Source organism: Castanea sativa, chromosome 1, assembly GCF_040712315.1.
Source record: "Castanea sativa cultivar Marrone di Chiusa Pesio chromosome 1, ASM4071231v1".
Taxonomy (NCBI): Eukaryota; Viridiplantae; Streptophyta; class Magnoliopsida; order Fagales; family Fagaceae; genus Castanea; species Castanea sativa.
In genome coordinates, this window is record NC_134013.1 from 58,058,789 (window position 1) to 58,075,253 (window position 16,465).

Genomic DNA, 16,465 nt, shown 5'->3' on the forward strand with positions numbered 1-16,465 from the left:
ATTATAAAACTCATAAACAAGCCAGACTTAACTTGTTTTGTATCGAGTCCTAATGTTCAAGTTTGTTCATGAACAAATTTTTTATTTCTTGCTTAGGCTCAACTCGTTTATTAAATAAGTCTAAAACTAAAGTTAAAGTTTGGCTTGTTTATATACAAATAAACATGTATGAGCTTTTTATCGAACTAAGTTTGAGTTGTTTATGAACAAATTAGTTCATTTACAGCCATATTCACAATAATCAAGTTAGCTTCTTTTTTTTTAATAAAAAATAAATGGATAAAATTTAACTATAAAATTAGTTATAGCCTTAGCGTACAAACTTACTTAATATCTTTTTATTAAAGGTGAATCTTGACAAATCCATTATTAGATTATATCTTCTTCTTATATCCTCTATGTTTGCAAAATTTCAAGAAAATTAAAAATCAATAGTTATGTCATCAATAAATTTTTAAATTGCAAGTTTTTGTAATTTAAAATTATGCACAAAATATAAACTTATAAATCATATAGTAAATAATATCTAATTGACACAAAATTTAACTTCTGTATTAAAAATGTAAGGAACATACAATTCAACCATTAGATTTTCAAAATATGTTATAACATTAATTTTATTGAGTGAATTTGTAGACTTGAGTAACAAAAAATTTTGCAGCTAAATTTGTCAAAAATAAATTAAGTAGAAGTTTTATTTAACCCAATAAATTTAAAAATGGGCTTACATCATATAGCATGGACCGATCTCTCTCTTTCCAGGAAATTTCATTGGGGTCAACGAGTCAGTACTGAACCAGCTATAAACAAAATAATAACAGCAATATAACTCAATTTATGAATGGCAGACACGAGAGCAGCGTGGTTGATGACATGATGCCGTTTCTTTTTTTTTCTTTTTTCTTTTTTCTTTTTTTTCTGAATGACGAAGTACGGTTTTGTAGCAGTTGAAGCCCTTTTATGCGGAATCCACTTCACTAAGCTTTCTATGATCGGTACTACGAAGTTAGTGTTCCTAGTCTTTCAACATATATGGTTTTCACACTTAGATTTTCCAAGTAGATCTTTTCTTTATTCCAGGGGGCCGGTAGATTCGATTTCTTCGTACAATCGGATAGGTTCAGAGCTGATGATCCTTCGTGGGTATTTCTTCTCCGGTCTCAAATCATTTTCCCAGGTATGTATGTAATATCCCCCCACATTATTTTATGCATTAATGTAAGGGAAGACAATCAAATTCGATACACTCCTTATTTGTATCCTAGTTTCATTACCTGGCATCTTACTGCACTTTTAAATTCCTTTTCTCCCCTAAATGCATAAACATGTATAAAATCATATTCACCCAACAATTTTTTTTTTTTTTCTTCATTGAAAGAGTATTGATTAGACTTACATACGAGGATCTTTTAAGAACCAGATTCTATCCATAGAAGAGATTTGATGTTTTTTGGATTTGGCAATGTATCTTGTGTTACGCCATGTAAAATTTAAAAAGGGATACAATACTTAATACACTTTTAAATTTGTAATATTTAATTTAAACCAAGGAATAGAAGGAATCTTAATAGACTGTGACAATTTGGATTGGGTTGATTTTTCTGCACATCTGCTTTTTGTGTTTCCTTCCTTTTTTTTCTTTATTTTTTTGATGCGCGTTTTAGCGGCACTTTGTGGGTCTTGTATACTACTCATGGATCCATAAACTTTTTTTTCATCAAAATTTTTAGTAAAAATAGATCACATAGTACTATTCACACATTTAAAAATTATTTTACTACAGTATTCAGTTTTCAGTAATTTAAGCAGTATCTAAACGAACTCTTTGCCAATTTTTATTAATCTCCCATCTCTTAGTTTAAGTATGATTTAATCCAAGTCTCTTGTTCCACAAGAGGTTAACATTAGTAAAAAGTTTTTTGTATTTGATTTTTGAGCATCACTAAGAGGAAAAAAGTTTCTAAACGCAGTTGACATAATTCTTAACACCCCACCACAAAAAAATCAAAATCATATAAAAAAATAATTTAAGAATTTACTTCGTTATATATATTTGTTGGCTCTCTACATATTAACTTAAGGACTCAGTTCGAATGCTTCAATATGGTAATAAAGCTCCTTTTCCTTGGTAGGTTTCAATTATGTTAGTCTCTTAGCCCCTATCAACTTTTACTTTTACTTTAAAAAAACACTTTTTACTTTTACTATTTAGATGCTCTAATAAAAACAAAAGTTCATATTTCCCACAATAACGATGGAAATAATTGTACCACACTAGAACATGATTCCTCCCCCACCCCACCCCAGAGAGGCAATTAATGCTTCGTTCGTTTCATTGTAAAATGTTTAGGAATATTTTTAGGTATTTGATATGACTAGTACATTTTTTCAAGCAAATCACCAAAACCAATTACTCAACTAGTGGAACTAGAGGTCTGGTGATCGGATCATCAAAACCTATAGTTGAAACGATGACTCCAATGACCATCGCCAAAGCAATGTCTCCGATGACTGGACCACCAGCACTGATGGTTGGAACGACGGTTCCAGTTATCAAACCTTCAACACCAGTCATTTGAACAATGTCTACGGTGACCAAAGCTCGGCACCAGTCATCGAAACAGCAACTCCGACCAACAAACGGCAAGAACTAGTTCCAAAGTAGCAGCTTCGGACATTGAACCATAGACACAAGTCATCAGAACAAAAACTCTAATGATTGAACCTCTAGTACCAATTGTCAAAGCAACGGCTTCGACCATTAGACTGTCAACACTAGCTGCTCAACCCACCAAATTGGTGATCTAAACAACAGAGAGGGTGAGGGGAAGCCACTATGTGTTTTTGTAAAATTAAGCTGTTTTACCAAATTTTTAAAGGTAAATGTTTTACAATTTCTTATAAAGGATTTTACGGCCAATGGAAAAGTATTTTACAAGTTTAACTACATTTTACATATAAACCAACACCTAAATATGAGAAAATTTTCTAGAAAATATTTTATTTCAAAACAAACATAGCGGTGTTTGTTTGTTGTAAAATGTTGGTTAAACCTGAAAACATTTCAGTTGACCATAAAACCCTTTACAAAATTTTGTAAAATGTTTTACACAAAAACTTGGGCAAAACAGTTTACAAACTGTTGAGCTCGCACAACCCCCCACCCTTAAATACTCCTCGTACACCCTCCACCCTTTTCCTCCTTTTGCTCTCAACGGTGGTCTACATAGCCTTGATCACGACGGTCACCACAATCTAGTTCGTGGTGGTTAGAGGATTCAATGACGGTTGGGTGTTGGTGAATTGTGTTGGCGAAGCTTCGATTTAGAATTAGGAGGCTTTACTAGCAGTTAATGGGTGCCAATGGTAATTGGGAAGCATTAATTTGGTGGCCGAGGGCAATGATTTAGTGGCTAGGATCGTGGATCCCTTGAGGTTGCACCAATCTTATGGTTAGGGGCATGGATCTAGTTGGTTTTTAGGCTGATCTAGTGGTGGCAAGGTCAACAAGTGTCAATTTGATGGTTGGCTGGACCGAGTTGCACCAATTTGGTGGATGGTAAGGTGGATTGCGCTAATCTTGAAGTGGCGGGTAGGTTTTGATTTTCCCCTTTTCATTGTAGGTCACACCAAACACTTGTAAATGTCTTTCCTGAAAATATTTTCAGTTACAACAAAACCAATGGAGCATTAATATTACCCTGCCCCTTTTTTAAAAACATGCAGATAAGGTTCATTGAAACACACTTTTTGATCCAAAACATCCAAATAAGGGGTATGATACCCCCTCTCCTCTCCCTCTATCCAAACACTCTTTCTTGATCTCACTAAAGCATACAATAGCTCTAAACTTTAGTAAAAAAAAAACAAAAAGAGTATGGTATTAAGAAATAAAAAAGAGTTTTAAGCCCTATTAAACTCTCTTTATTAGTGTTTTAAAGGAAAAAAAAAACTATAATTTATTATATACGCTTCATAAATTTCAATTTTAAAAAATATTATTCACTATAGTTTATCAAAATGTTAAAGTTTTTCAATTAAGATTCTAGGTGTCTATTTGCCACTAAATTTTTTTTTTTTTTTTTTTTGGTTTAGTTTTAAGCTTGTTTTGTTTATGTACAAACTTTTAAATTTTCATTTTTTCTTACTTTTTCAAAGTATAATTCTACTTTAACTCACTTTTTGCAAAAAGTCAAATAAACTGATATCAAATTGACAAGATTGTAAAGACAATCTTCTCTTACACCCTATATGAAAAATTAATTAGTATCTTGGTAGAAGATGTCTTAGATTTGAAATATTATATTATCTATAAGTTTTTTTTTTTTTTTAAACTTTATTCCTTGCAATAATATTTCATCAGCTTTTGCATCAACCCCAAAAAAAAAGACTTTTTATCACCAAAAATCACTTTATTTATTCTACATCATCACTTTTACAACACACCATATATCCTTTTTTTTTTTTTTTTATTCTACACTTCATCATATTAAAATAATATATTTTCTATACATCATCCTACACCAAAAAGAAAAAAGAAAATTTTTAACTACTCTCGGAGTACGAAAAAATTGTGCCCCATCTTCTCACATATATGGCGAACTCAATCATGAATTTAATCAATGATCCCGTCATAAATACGAATGGATGGAGCACAATTTTCTATGCTCTAAAAGTATTACATATAACATAATAAAATAATATAAATTACCAAATAAAATAATAAAAAATACCATTTTCTCTCTTTTTCCTCTCACTCTCACTCTCACTCTCTTTTTTTTTTCACACACAACTATAAGATTTTTTTTTTCTTTACAACCGCAAGGTTGCATATATGCCACCTGTAGTATATTTTTAGTAGATCAATTTAAACACATATTTTTAGTTTTTAACAACATTATATATATTTTTACACTTTTTCACCCACATATATTTTCAAAAAAATTAAAAACTTTTATTTAAACACACGTATCAAATAGACTCTTAAATTATAAAATAGCAATGAGAAAGTGTTTAAACACTAGTTCTTCTGTTTGATCACGTTGTTTAAATAACAATTTTTATTATTTAAATATTACAATACTATTTTTATAACATTTTTTTACTCACAAATATTTTTACAATTCTCCAACAAACATTCCTAAAAATCTCTTGCCAAATGTGAATACTCTTATCGTTCGTATGACTTTAATCGGAGGTGACAGGCGAGGAGAGCAAAAAAACAACACAAGAGAAAGGGGAATTCTGCTTTGGGTTTTGTGATTATCGAATTTAGACAAACAATCCAGCTCTCCTAGTCGTAGAGTTGCTAAGATCATAGACGTTGGCACGTAGCACGTAGCACGTAGCACGATCAGGACCTAGAGCGACATCGACAAGCGAAAGAGGGGACAATGCTAATCCAGCTAACAACGACTTTGAGTAAATTTGGCCCTAACCGTGCGGTATGGGTTAGAAAATATAGAAACCTCGTTACTTGTTCCCACTGCCTTTTGCCCTTTCCAGGCAATTAAATAAGTTAAAGTCTTATCTTTATCTGATCAGAGTGCCCATTGGCCATTGTCTGCTTACTTTTGTACTTTAACTCTTTAAATATAAATAATACACCATTTCCTAAAGGCCCTACGAAACTTCGTTTCAAGTTCGAAGGATTAAATTGCAGTACGCATCCCTGCAATAGTCAAGGAAGCGGGTCAATAATAATAATAGATAAATAAATAAAGGGTACAGCCAAGTCAAGAACCACACCCGTAGGTCCCTGCAGAACTGACAGGTCACATGAGAATCATCTAGACTCTCACGGAAAGTGAGTGATTCAACTTGTTCATCAATTTGACGTAACTGGAAACGCGTGATTGGATTACTTGCTTGATGTTTAAGTTGTTGTAAGGTGTTTGAGTATATGTGTCGCCGTGCCTTCTTACGGGTGTTTGATGGGGGTATTTAAGCGGTAATTTTTGTTGTTTAAATAACAGGATATATATATATATATATATATATATATATATATATATATATATTTTTTAACACTTTTTTATCTTTTTAAAAAATTTAAACAATATTATTAAAACATTTCCAAACGGCCCTTAGTTTTAAGCATCCATTTGAGGTGAGTTGAAAAGTTCAACTAATTTATATTTTTAATTTATTTTTGTTATTATTTATGAGTTTTATATACTTTTTAATATTATTTATAAGTTTTATTATACTATTCAATTTATTTTTTAACTTATTTTCTACGTTTTCAACAAATTATTTTCAACTTCAGCTAAATAAACTGTTTCCAAACGAACATTTAGGGCGTGATTAGTTGGAGTGAAAACAGGGAGGATGGAAAATAGGGAAAGAAAAATAGAGTTAAAAATGTTGTTTTCCACTGTTTGGTTGAGGAAGGAAAATAGGAGATACAGAAAATAGGGGAGAAAGTTTCTCCTCCTGGACCCACTTTTTTTATCCTCCCAAATTGAGAGGAAAATGAGGAAAAAGTGATAAGAAATTCATTTTACACAAATACCCTCTCACCTACCCCTTACATATTATATAATAAGGATATAATAGTCAATTTATATAAATTACATTTTCTATCATTCTATTTTTTTTCTCTAACCAAACAAAAAACTTTTCCACTCCTCTAACCAAACACACAAGAGGGAAAACCAAAAATTTGCTATCCTCCCACAATTTTCCATCCTCTCACTTTTTCACTCCTCCAACCAAAAGGACCCTTAAGGTCTATTTGGATACTGCTTATCGCTGAAAACTAAAAACTGAAAACATTGTAGCAAAATAATTTTTAAATATGTAAATAGTACCGTGAGATCCAATTTTAAATAAAAATTGCTGAAAAAAGAAATTTATAAGTATCGTAAACAATGCACAAGACCCAGTAAAAACGCTTAAAGCTGAAAACTTAAAAGCACTAGTATTTGATAATGCATATCACTCTATTTTACACTTTAAAAACATATTTTAATTATTTTACAACTTCATTTTGCAACTCACTCAATATTTTAATTTCTATTTTTATATCCAACTTATTAAAATAAGATAAACTATACAAACAAATAATATAATCAAATCAATTCTCTCTTTTATCTTTTCCTCTCTTCCTCTCTCACTCCATCAAACCCACACGACCACCACCACCACCAAACCATAACAACCCACAACCAAAATTCCGCTGACACAGTCAACGTCACAACCAAAATCCACATAGCCACCACTGAATCACAACAACCCACATGGCAAGAACCCAGTCAACCCACAACCCCATGCCAAACCCACAACTTGTGAATCCCACCACCCAAACCCATACATCCCACAACCCACACCCACCAAACCCACGCCCACCACGATCCACGCCACCATGACCTAGGCAACCACCCCATGACCCACTAGTAACCCACAACCCGCAAACCTCAAAATTAACTTACGGTGAGAGGTTTAAGAGAGAGATTGAGAGCTAGAAAGAAAGGGAGGAGATAAGCGAGAGAGGTGAGTTCTATGAGGTGAGAGACGTAACTGAGATGGGATAGAGGTGAGAGAAGGGAGACACTAGTGAGAGGCAAAGAAAAGAGAGATATTTTCAATAAAATAATTCTTTTTTACATCCAGAGCTATTGTTGATTCCATATATGATAACCAATTGTTCATGGTTGGTAAAAAAAAAAAATCATTCTCACACTCGAATGTAGCTTATTTTTGGCTTGTTGGTTGCTAAAATAACAACTGAGTTGTGTTTACCCCCCTTCCTCATGCCAGTGCTCTAAGAGCATTGGTTATAAGTGGGAAAAAAAAAAAAGTCTTAAGAGCATTACAGCATTCATATAAAATTAATTATATATATATATATATATATATATATATATTAAAAAAGATCATATTTTAACACACTAAAAAATTACTTTATCTATTTTAGAATAACATTTAACTTTATATCCTACACTCATCTTCTACTTTAACACATCACCCAGACTTTTCATCTTTTTAGTCTTAAGAGCATTAGAGCAACTGTATCAGATGTTTTAAAATTTTTTTAAAAAAAAAAATCCCATTTTACTTTATCTATTTTATTATAGGATTTAACATTATACCTTATATCTCATCTCTTATTTTAAACATTTCCCATTAAAATAATACATACCTTTTATTATTAAAAATAAAAATGCAAACCACCACCCCTACACATAGCTAATTAGCCACAACCCACCACCACCACCAAATTTATGCAAATACAAAAAACCCAAATGCAAAAACCTACAAAATCAACCTAATTTCTACAAATCAAGATATACAAAAACCCACAACTTGCAAAAACACCAAAAACCCAAAATTTTATAAGTGCAATTCGCATAATGCAAAAACCCAACCTCCCTGCCTCCAACCTAATTGCTGTGAAATCGCAAGCTACCAACCCATCGATCGCAACCTAAAATACCCAACACGCCAAAACCATCGTACAAAACACAAATTGCAATCACAAACCCACTTATCTCAATGCCACCAATCGAAACTCAAAAAAATTCAACTCAAAAGTAGTGACAGTAGAAATCTCAACTTCAATTCATCTCCATCATTGAATTCCTCTGCCATACTTTTTCCTTGATTGATCTCACTGCGAATCTAGTGGCTATGTTGAGCTTGAAGAAGACAATGTAGGTGGAATTGGTGGGGAACAAGGTTTGGGCGTGGTAGGGATTGTGTTGTTGGATGGTGGTGTCGCAATTGGGCTAGAGAGGTGGAGGTCAATTTGCTACAGAATTTAGCAATTGGAGGATTTTCCAGAGAGAGAGGGAGAGAGAGAGAGGAATAAGAGAGGAGAGAGAAATTATTAAAATAAATAGCGTGGTTGTCGTACCCTTGTATTAGTAGAAGGGTACTGTAACAAACCAAATTTTTTTGACATTTGACACATCCAATAGAAGTGACTTTTTTGTATTTGATGTGCTAAATGCTAACTAAAAATTTAGCATTTAGCACATCCAATGGTAGTGCTATAGACATCCGGTGTGCTAAACAAATGTTAGTTTAGTATACCAAACTACTATTTTTGCTACTTTAATATACCACCTCATAATTCAGCCTACATCTTATATACTATTTTATTATACAAGCCATTAAAATAAAAAAAGTAAAATAGCGAACACGACACCACAAAAACTACCACAACCAACATCACCAAACCCAACACCACCACATCAATCCTAGCATCACCGCATTAAAGGAATTAAAAGAAGTTTACCTATCCAAGTTTGGCATTAGGAAGTTTAACTCTAATAGCATCCTCAAGCTTCTTCCCTATAGGTATCGCACCAGACATCATTATCTGAATCGTCGACAAGTCATACTTATTAACCTCATGGCTCTTAGTGACCACCAAAACAACTGGAGAAGTTTACCTATCCAAGTTTGGCATTAGGAAGTTTAGCTCTAATAGCATCCTCAAGCTTCTTCCCTATAGGTATCGCACCAGACATCATTATCTGAATCGTCGACAAGTCATACTTATTAACCTCATGGCTCTTAGTGATCACCAAAACAATTGGAGAAACAAAATGTGCAATTGTAACCTTAAATTATAAAGCAACTCCAACAGCTTAACAATCTCAAACTTTTGCATAATCAAAATTGCTGCCCCAACTCATAACCCACAAAGAAAAACCAAGTTCAACATATAAATATGAGACAATGGAAACACACAGAGTAAACCTAGCACCAACATCACCAAACCCATAGCCCACAACCACCGCCATAACCCATAGTCATCGCCGCATCACCAACTGACACCAAGATCCGCCAAACCCACGTCACAAACCAAGATCCATACCATCAAACCCACATCCCCAAACCCATTGCCTAGAACTATGAGGAATGAGTCAGAGAAATAGTGAAAGAGTCAAAGAAAGATAGAGAGAGCCATGAGAAAGACAGTGAAAGAGAGTTGGAGAGAGCAAAGAGAGGCACGAGTGATAGAGTGAGGAGAGAGAATAAATAAATTAACATAAAAAAAGTAGCATTGCTATAGTGAAAAAAATTTGCAAATTTTTTTCCAAGTGGCATACCAGATGGAGCCACTTTATTGTTGTTTTAGCACCCTCAATGTTAATGCTCTAAGTATCTCTAAAATTTTCTCCATATTTTAGAATAAAAACCTACTTTTCTCTATCTTAGCTAACCAATTTTCAAAACACCCATATCAAATTCTCTACTCTAAATTTAATTTAATTTAAATATTATTTCTTTATTCATTTTTTATTATTTCTCTTACCTTTCAAAACACCTAATTTTATTTATCACAGTTCCCAAGACACAAAATAATAAAATAATGATTTAGGGAATGAACATTATAGTGGCCCTCAAGCTTGCTCAAGCAAGTTGTTAAAACATAGTTTTCTAAATTTTATTATCTCTTCATTCTTTAGCTTTCAAAGTAAGATCATTCATAAATTAGAACCTATATATATATCCACAAATATTCAACAATCCTCTACTAGGTTTTATTATCTATATTTAACTTGGTTGACAATTTGTCATGCATAAAGGAAAGTGTCTTTTAACTTATATATAATGCTCAGGAAATTTTCAAAAAAGATTTGTTTCTAAAATTAAGGCTCAGATGAGTCTTACCTTATCTCATTGTTAAAATTGACAGAATAACTAAAATAAGGGGTGTATTTGGTACACCATCCAAGTTCATGTACTACATTAGCAAACAAATAAACGATAAAGGAGTCTTAGTGCAACAACATAAAAGTTTAGGGGGTCCTAAACATAAATAGTTACATGAAATTATATATGAAAACCCCCAAATTTTTGTTTTGATCTAACCTAACATCTAACAAAGCATCGCATATCTCACATTTGATAAAAAATATTAGAACATATTGAGATCTCAAAACAAACTATATGATCATGCCAGGAAATTTATAAAACCCAAAACCTAAGATGGAGACTCATGTAATTTTACCTACATCACCTTACAATCAAAACAAAACAAATAATATCATTAAACAAACCATCCAAATAATCGGTTAATACCAAAACACACAAATTACAGAGTAATTCCTAATCACATAGATCTCAAATCAAAATTAGAGAGTAAAATATCCATTTCCTTGAAAGCTCTAAGATCTAAATAGCTCACCAAATGAACTAATCAATGAGCACTCATCACACTAAGCTTCACGAACCTAGAAGAACAAGGCTTACAAAAATCTTTGGTACTTTTAGAACTTTTAGAAGCTTATAGAAAATCAATGAGAACTCTTGGAAAAGTTTTAAACTTAGAAACTCTAGATATTAAAATGTTTTTTTAGTGATTCTCTAGGACTATGGGACCAATGGTCATATCTCACTTATTTTAATTCCGACTAGTACCAAATTTGTGCACATTGAAGTTTCAGATGTCTACTTCCACATAAGAAAATTTCCATTTTAACATTCGATGTATTTTATGAGATATGAGCAAACGAGGAAAAAAAAGTGACTTTATCAGTAGTACTTTAGGGAACTTTTGAGTCATGAATTGATCTAGATCTTTTACAAAAGCCTCCAATACTTTGTTTATCAAGGTTAGAGCTTTGCTCCTCCATGATTAAGGATTGGGACTTGAGTCTATTTATCGGAACAAAATAGGAAGTCTAAAATGAATGTTATCTTTAAATGAATATCCAGGTTGACCTTAAAACTAATTCCATGACAAATGATTGAAAAGAATCCTCCTTAGTGATGAGATGGATATTAGAGAAAAATTATTGAATAAGCATGAGGGTAGTTTCAATGATATTGTGAGTTATGGAAAGGAAGCACAGACACTTCATTTAGGGTGTCATATTGGTGTCGCACCCGTTGTGTCATTTGGGGTGCTGTGCTAGTGTCGTACCACAAGACTATATAATCCTTGGGACACAGGTATTACCTAGATCAGGAAAATCTATAGGACGCTCAAGGTGCATCTCACATAGACCATGACACTTATGGAAAGCATTTGAGGCTCAAACATGATGAATTGGTTCTTGTCAAAGCGAGAAGTGGAAGCACTAGAGCTAGAGCTAGGAGCCATTATCCTGGAAACAATTAGACAAAATATGCAATGAAGATCAAGACATGACTCAATGGAACAACGCCTCCATGAGATATCACTATATGCTTGAGAAAAGGTATTTCCTCAATGATGTGTATGGAAATTCTAGGGCAAGTGTGAAGGGTTTATACCATAAAATACCTAGTAGAAAGGCCATAATCAAGGTCTACAACACAATCATGCTATACAGGTGATGATTATTGGACAAAATTTCACTTGGGCATTTTGTCGAATATTTGGCGTGCGTTGTCAACACAACCAGGAATGAACGAACAACCACCCATGAAAATGGTCCAAATTACACACAAATAGCCTTCAAAGCTTCAAAGGGGAATGTAAGTGCACAATTTGTACCCGGTCCAATCCCTAGATGGACCCAAGCTCAAAGAGTCTTATACAATGAAATTTGTAGAATATGGGTTTGAAACCTAGGTTAGGGATATTGGAGAGTTAATAAACAGGCTAGAATGCTGCGATCTATGCGAATAATAGATAAATATGACAAAAAACTCTCCTCAGACGTAAGCCGAGGACCACTCTTATTGCCTTTCTTTCTTTAAGCAAAAGATTACAATTTTTTAGTTCGAAAAAAGGTCCCCCTTCTTCTTACCTCTCTCGTCTTCTTATATCCCTCTTCTTCTTCCCTGTTTCTTTCACGTGTAACACAGATTTTCCCCATAGATACTTGTCCCATCAACCACCTTCTTGAAGTCTTCAAACAATAGCTGGAAGGCTGAATATTACTGTTCAGATGTCATTCCTCCATTAATGCGGCCAAGGAGATAGGTGCAGGGCCTTTAATGTAGTGGTAGCAGCTTTTTTCTCTTCTGGTATTTCTCACACATTCCTCCTTCTAACGAGTGCTTGAATCTCGCCTTTACCCAACAGATCTTCTAGAATTCTGTCTCTAGATCCTTTAGCACGTCTCATGGCCTTTACTGGGCCCGTCCGAGGAGATACTCCTCCTCGGGCAACTCCTCTGCCCCTTGTAGCGCGAACTGGCCTGTAGGCCTCGAAAACTCTGATTGAACAAACTTATACCAACAAACTGGGCCCAATGCCTAAATGTGCATTTAAGCATTTTTACCCTCCACAGGGAACAAACTCCATCGTTGACAACCAATATAATAGAGAAATATTGATGGAATTTAAACCCAAATCCAACCTTTGTGAAAAAAAATCCCAATTTTCATGCCCTAGATTGAAACTAGATGAAATGCCTGGTGAAATGAGATGGGATAGCGTATGATTACCTCAATGATGAAGGAAAACCTAAAATGAATACAGTAATCTTCAAATAATTTCAGGTTGGAAGCTTGAGGCTGAGGGGGTTAAAATTTTGCACTACCGAGAAAAATAGCAAAACTGACCCCAAATGTTGAGTAAAAACCATTTAAATGAGGTTTGGAACAAAATTCAGTGAAAAAAAAAAGATCGGTCTATTTTAAGTAAGAATTTTTATTTTATATTCTTTATTGGATTTGTATATTTGGCTGGAACTGAAAACTTTTTGTTGAAAATATTATGGATGAAGGTAAAAGTTAGCTGAACTCATGAATAGTACAGTGAACCTATGAATAGTATCAAAAAGTACAGTGAGACCCATAAATAGTAACAAAAATAAGTTAAATAGTAAAATAACCTGGCTTTTTAATTTGGAGTCAAACGCATATTTACTCTTCAAAACACTCCACATTTTTACATTATATTTTATTAAAATATCAATTTTTCTTGATTTTTTAATTATTTTTCGTTTTTCACACACAATAATCATTATTCACTTTCTTCCTTCGACCTCGAAATGCATAAAAAAAGGAATAAAAAACTATATGCAAAATGAATAATGTTAGTGTAAATTTACGCAATTACTTTAACAATTTTGCAAATTTACACTTTTTTAGCTTGATTGATTGATATGGATGATTTTGAAGGTTGAATGTGTAAAATTGATACATTTTTCTATTTTGTAATGATTGATGCAAATGCTCTTCTTTTTTCTTTTTTCTTTTTGAGAGAGAATTTCAATCTATGGTGTCTGCTCCTAATAATAGTTCTTTATCATCAGATCAAGACACCAATCAGTTTTTTGATACAAATGCTCTTAGAAAATTAAAAAGACCCTATTTTTCTCAAGAAAAACACTCTAAAGACTTGCCACCAAAAAAAAAAAGAACAAAACATCTTTTGGGTTCTTTCATAAAGAGATAAGCATGTTTAAACAAAGTTTGAGCAAGTGCTATTTGAACCATAATAGAAATTAGGCATTGATTACACTTAGGACTTGCAAGTAGTGTGTAAATTTAAACACTAAAAGCTTATTACAAAAGAAATAGTGAGATGGCTAAAGGCCATACAAGAAACCAGCACATAATTTACACACAAAATATCATTAAGGTTTGATAGACACTATCCTCTAATGAGGTATATCGTATGAATGATGAACCCCCCTTACTATTTGTCATTATTAAAAGAATTCTACATTTTTTTTTAACAAAAGTAAAGTACACCACATTTGAATCTTATATTTAAGTTCATGCTTAATTATTCATATTTACCCATTTTATGTGTCTTTGTGTTAAAACTTCTTTCTCTTTTTCTCTTGTGTGTGTGTTTGTTTCTCAAAAAAGAAAAAAAACTTATGAGATCCGGCTTTTCTATATGCAGGAGGATAATTTTTGAAGAACAGAAAAATTAGCGGTAAGTACTCATTTATGCATTTCTCATTAGAGTGTCTAGTATTTTATCAAAATTCTCAATATTTACAAGTAGGTCGCATGACCCATTGCCGCTAATCACTCACTCAAGGGCCACAATACTCACTCAAATTTATTTATGCATACATATGCTAGCTAGCTTCACAAATGCACTACGCCATTGTATGAATGCACAAGGCTAAAGATGGATTTCACAAAGCTAACTCTATTTTAGAAAGATTTCAGATTTTTTTTTTTTTATCAAAACCTCAAAAACAAACAAAACTATGGAAAAAGGGAACTAAGGACTAAATAAATCTAAATGAGATGCGATGCATAGTGTATGCAAATGCAACGCAGGATGTCCACTAATGATATAAAGAATTGAAACAAGGACGGAGGCGCAAATTTGATCTTTCCTACTGTACTGAGAGGAAGATGGGTTGGATGGACCTTCACCAGTGTAACCTAAGCTAATCCTATCCAACTAAGTTTTAGGATGCACAGTGTATGCAAATGCAATGTCAGATGTGCGCATGAATGTCCACTAATGATATAAAGAATTAGAATTGAAACAAGGACGGAGGAGCAAATTTGATCTTTCCTTTTAAGCTAGAGGACTGAGAGGAAGATGGGTTGGATGGACCTTCACCAGTGTAACCTAAAGCTAATCCTATCCAACTTAGTTCTAGATTGAGCAACTTCTTGCTCCAAAAGCGTGATTTTATCAAGAGCAACTACAAGATCAGTCTTCAACTGCTCAACCTCCTTTGTAGCCACCTCTAACTACTCCATTATAGAAATTTTTTCCCTCAACTTTACTAAATTTTTTAAGAGCAATTCCAGAAGTTTTCTCATACTTGCCACAGTCCATAATAATCTCATTATAAGCTATTTGAAGATCCCTATTGCACCCAAATTCATCCTCTGATCCTTCACCATCATCAAACTCAGAGACTTCGTGTTTGTTTGGAAATATCTTATTTAGCTGAAACTGAAAATATTTTGCTGAAAGTACTATAGATAAAACTAAAAGATAGCTAAAATAATACAATAGGACACATGAATAATATCAAAAAGTGCAATGAAACCCATAAATAGTAAAAAAACTGACTTTTTAAGCCAATGCCAAACACACACTTCCTTAATAACTTCCACAAAATTTTCTCCATGGTTCTCACCAATAACATCAACTAATACAATAAATGCAGTGAAGTTTCCTTCACTATCACTGCCATCTACAGAATTCGAACTCTCACAATCACTCAAGGTAGTATTCATGGCTTTACCTTTGGAATTAATGTAGTTTGGACATTGTTTCCTCATTCTTTGTTTTTTTTTTCCTCTCCAAAGCATTAGGGGCTGTTTGGTAAGTTAATTTAAGTAATGTTGTTTGAGTGTTTTTTATATATGTGTGGGTGAAAAACTGTGTTGAAATTTGTGTAAAGTTATTTAAAATGTGTTGAAATGTGTTGTAGCTGATCTGCCAAACAGCCCCTTAGCATCCTTGATTATACAAGGTTAATAATTGACTTAGATCCGACCCATAATTCATGGCCCTTGGATTGTCTACATGGGTTATGTAATGAGTGAGTTTAAATTTAAATTTAGATTTAAACTAATCTCTTTTGGAAAAGGGAAAAAAAAATTGATTTTGATTTGAGTTGTTAATATCAATATTGAAGTGATT

At 33.1% G+C, this 16,465-nt stretch overlaps 1 protein-coding gene across 1 annotated transcript in view; it reads left to right on the forward strand.

The window, feature by feature from the left end:
- Window positions 1-860: 860 nt before the first annotated feature.
- Window positions 861-16,465, forward strand: part of LOC142622079 (calcium-transporting ATPase 10, plasma membrane-type) — a 102,491-nt gene continuing 86,886 nt past the window's right edge. The window contains exons 1-3 of the mRNA XM_075795508.1: window positions 861-995; window positions 1,081-1,177; window positions 14,747-14,779. The gene's annotated coding sequence lies outside the window, so the exon portion shown is untranslated. The remainder of the gene's footprint in view (window positions 996-1,080; window positions 1,178-14,746; window positions 14,780-16,465) is intronic.